The 4,718-nt window shown below is 40.4% G+C and overlaps 1 pseudogene; it reads right to left on the bottom strand.

Moving 5' to 3' along the window:
• Positions 1–301: 301 nt before the first annotated feature.
• Positions 302–2,276, bottom strand: LOC143409638 (choline transporter-like protein 1 pseudogene; annotated as a pseudogene).
• Between the last annotated feature and the right edge of the window lie 2,442 nt (positions 2,277–4,718).

Genomic DNA, 4,718 nt, shown 5'->3' with positions numbered 1-4,718 from the left:
GATATGAATCTAACATTTCCATTAAGACAATTACAATTGAAAACATTAAATGACGGAAGTTGCCTTGTAAAAGCCACCCGTATGAAAGGAGTACATGTTTGACAAAAATAAGCATAAAAAAGGTATTAAATCCCTGTTCCTTTTCTCTGATTTTGGCTGATTATGTGTGTGTGTGTATATACATATACATATATATACACACATACATATACATATATACACACACCCACACACACAAATACATAGTTATGTGTATATATTGTTTTGGAATGTCAATGGGTTCCATAACCGTCGGCAAGGTTCAAGCAGAACTTGCTCCCGAAGCCATCGGCTTTAGCTCTCTGGCATCAGCGACGCCTCCCTTATCAGCTTCCTTCATTGCCTTCCTACTGTTTTCCACAAACTCCATCAGCACTTTATCCATATAGAATTCTCTGCCAGGAGTCCCATCATTGTATTTTGTATCAATGGCAAAACACAAGAATAATACATCCACTACCATTTCGTAAATGGACAGGAAGCAATGAGCGACTAGGAAAGCAAAGAGGCAGACGATGATCAGAGGCAGCACCCATACTGTGTAATCCTGCTGGTAGTTGAGCAGCATAATCCCAGCCAAACCTGTGCTGCAGACTATCAGCACCTTGCCTAGGAATAGCATGAAGTCTCCCACTGTGTTGATGGCAGCCACTCGCAAAGCGTTCTCCACCAGAATGACAAAGGCGTCCTTTGCTGAGGTGCAGAAGTTGGTGCTGTTGATAGCTGTGGCTGTATAAGCATTCTGATTTAAATAATTTGGGCACTTTTCAAGACACCAAAGGCAACAAATGCAAGACTTCAGTATACATCGTGCACAAGCATTTCCCTTTCCTTTCAGCTGACTGTGAATGTACATAAGGATCATTCGTGGAATTTTGACTAGTGTAATAATGAAAGATCCTTTTGCCACAGTACCCAGGTGATAACGAATAAGGCGATTCACTGATGCCAGAATAGGTGTAAATGGCAAGTTCCTTTTATCCCTTGTAAAATAGTATGTCACCACAGCTCCTGCCACAGTCATTTGCTGACATGCTAGAATAAATTCACTGATCCAAATCAGGCCCACCACATGGTACCACCACATGTACTGCAGAGGCCCAGAAATTCTGAACTCCACAAAGCCTTGTTCGTTCTGAACAGCACTGCCAGTGGTGCCAAGAAAAAGAAGTGTCATGATCCAGTATGCCCAAAACAAGACAAGAGCAAATAAAGTCCAAAAGGGCTGGAAGACCAGTAGGGGCAGGTGAATGAAGACTTTGCCAGCCACGTGGAACAAGGCGATGGTGAGAGCAACACGTTTCCGCATAACCAGCATTATCAGGAACAAGATAACCGTGAACACTGTAGCTGAAATGGCGTAGATGAGGAGCGCCCGAAGATTGTCTTCAGCTATCTGAAGCTGTTCAGGAATAACCGTTTCTTTGGGAGACCTTCTTTGTTTTGCATACAGCCACCATAGTACACCTGTGCCACCAAGTGACCCCAGTATGACCAGAATTGTTAAGATCCACACAAGTACTCTTGATATATATCTAATTATCACCATCAAAATCATGGATAGAACTAGTGATAACAAGCAAAGTCCCAATATAATTTCTTTGCTGGTCATTACTCCACTAATCAGCCTGTGTAAGACACTATTGTCACTGACAAAGGTGATCAGGGCCTCTGCAAACTTGGCATAGCAGGAAATGTTCACAGGAGCACAGCGATGGAAGAATGGAATAGGTGCACTCGCTGGAACTGGAAGTTTGGGGCAAAGAACAGATGATTTTGAAGATGTAGTATATTCAGAAGGCTTTAGGTTATAGCTACATAGTGCTGAGCCATTCGTCTCTGCAAACTTCTGGACATCACTCAAGGTTTTCAATTCTTGTCTTGGACATGCTGCTACACACAGTGCTACAGACTTAATCTTCCGGTTTATCAAGTCCAGATTGCATGGATCCAAAAAGAACACATACTTCCGTTGGGTGTGGTCCATGCCCACTGTATGGTATTCCTTCCAACTTTGCATTTTTCTGCCCACAGATATTTCCATAGCTGTCGTATCCTGACACTAGTCTCGCTGCTGCACCTGTTGCTACTGAAAAGCCACATATAAATCCCATCCCAATGCAGAAGAGGATAAGGAGCAGCAGCCATGGTATGTCTGTGCAGCTACGGTCCTCCAGTGGCTTCCATTCTCTTTTGGAGCTCTGCGCGGCGGAGGAGGCGGAGCTGCAGCAGCCCATGGCTGGGCCAGAGGAGCCCGGAGGCGGCGCCGGGCGCGCAGCTACGCCCCGGAGCCCCTCTGGCATGCGAGCCGGCGGGCGCCCAGGGAGGGCGCGGCCTGGCCCCGCACGACTTGGCGGCGACGGCGACGGCGGCGAGTACTCAGGAGGCAGCGCGGCTCGGGGCAAGCGCCGGCCATATCCCCCGGCGGCGGCGGCGGCGGCTGCGCGGCTCCTGCTCTGCTCCTGCTGCTGCAGCTGCTCCCCAGCGGAAAGGGGCGGGCGGCGGCGGCGCCTCCCCCTGTCCCCCGCCTCCCACCACCCGCGCCCAGTCCCTCTCCCGCTCCCTCTCCCGGCCGCCGCCTCCTCAGGGCCGCATGTTTCTGTTTCAATGTTCCAGATATAATTCTAGAGTATCTTGTATTAATTTTTACCTAAACAAAGAAATAAATTTTCTAATACTAGTAAAGCTCACATAAGGCCATGTCTGCTTCCTTTTCACACAGGAAGTCAATGACTGAGTTCATATTGCTTCTTCTCTGCTCCCATGACAGTGCCTGACACCTAAGACAATCAAAATATTAATGTGTTACTGATGAGCAACTCAAGTGAGAATGAAAATGAATTTAGTTGGTATCATGCAAACAAGAAGAGAGGATTTTCAGTGAGTATTAATGCACGGAAATTTTGATGTCTAATTTTGGGGGATTAATTTATTTTAAAATTGTCTAAATTCTTCTTTTTGCTTTCCATGAAACAGCAGTATGTCTGCTTTAAAAGGAACTTATTCTAAAATTTAAAAGAGATAAACATTATAAACCCAAATCACCTGGAATGAAATATAACATTTCCAAATTTGAAAAGTATCTTTAAAATCCTCTGCCTGGTTCTAGTCCACCTGTCACCCACAGATGTTCATGCTCTTTTTTAAAATTTCAAATTCCCTATTATTGCTAGTCTTACTGATATGTCTTTAATGATAGGTAACTCTTTCAAATATTTAGGGGGTTCAATATGGAATTATTTTATAGTTGAGCCATGGAAATAAATGCCATCTTTGGAATCAAAATCAATTTTTCTTGCCTATGTTAGTCAACTATTATGGTCAGAGAAAGTGGCAACTAAAACAAATTTTTAATATATTTGAATTACATAGGAAATATTATTATTATTTTTTTTGCTAGCATATATACTGGTGGTATTGCTATTAGCAAATAACATTTTAGTATTGAAACCACTTGTGGTGGTGCATTCCTGAAATTCTAGGTCAGCCTTGACAACTTATACCCTGTTTCAAAATAAAAATAAAAGGGGTTGGGGTTATAACTCAGTGGGAGAACACCACTGGGATCAATTCCCAGAACTGAAAAAAAAATTAAAAATGTACTGTCATGTAACATATTTATGCAGACATAAATATGTTTTATTATGTTAAAAATGTAATCCTGGATTAAGTTGGATAAACAAATAGCAAGATACAGATAACTATATGTAATAGGGATCCATTTCCATGAACACTTTAAAACACACAAAACTATAGATGATATTACTTTCATAAATGTATATGTATGATAAATCTATTTTAAGTAGGCAAAGGAATAAGAAAATATTTAAAAGAAATTCAGCATACTGTCTATTTCTTGAACAGGAGATTTAGGACGATGAGAGGATCAAGTAACTTATTGGAATATTCAAACTTTTTAAGTAAGAGAGTGTTCAACAGTGGCTCACATAATTGTGTGTAACTTACTTTACATGTTTATGGTGACATAGGTACTTGATTCTCTAAATATGCTAAATGCATTATTTTGTACATTTATAATATTTTATAGCTAAATGCAGAAATTTATATCCATAAGATGAAAAAAATTTATTGGCAAAGTATCAACACATACATATTCTCTTTTATCAAAAAGTATCTACACATACAAATTACATTAAATAAAAGACATTCTAATGATATACACTTTTCTCAGGAAGGTTTCAATCCTGGGATTCAAAATGTACATTTAATTTAAGCCTTTATAATTATTACTAATGTTTCTGTTTATAATATTAAATAGAAGCTTAATTCTTAATATTGGAGTTTTTGCCCATGTAATGAACAGCAAAATATACAAAAACAGAAAAATATACCATTTACATGAAAACGCATGTTTTATTTTAATAGACCTCTAACAATATCTTTTCCCCCAAACAACATATTTTCACATTTTTCTAAATGTGGAGCTAGAATTCTGTTTTTAATAATTCATGAAAACACACGAGAAATGAGAGATGTGTCTTTAAGCCCTTAGCTCTGAAAACAGTTTGATGGCAGAGAAATTGCTAGAATTCTCTAAGCTTTAGTTACGTATCTCTGAAAAGAGAAGTGTGGACTAATAGAGCTCATTCATCTGTAAACTTGTATGAAATGTGCTGGAAAAGGCCGTCGTTGCACACTCAGTCTTTCACTGTCTCCTC

Source organism: Callospermophilus lateralis, chromosome 11 (assembly GCF_048772815.1).
Source record: "Callospermophilus lateralis isolate mCalLat2 chromosome 11, mCalLat2.hap1, whole genome shotgun sequence".
Taxonomy (NCBI): domain Eukaryota; kingdom Metazoa; phylum Chordata; class Mammalia; order Rodentia; family Sciuridae; genus Callospermophilus; species Callospermophilus lateralis.
Note: the sequence above shows the minus strand (reverse complement) of the source record. Positions and strands in the feature narration are given on the sequence as shown.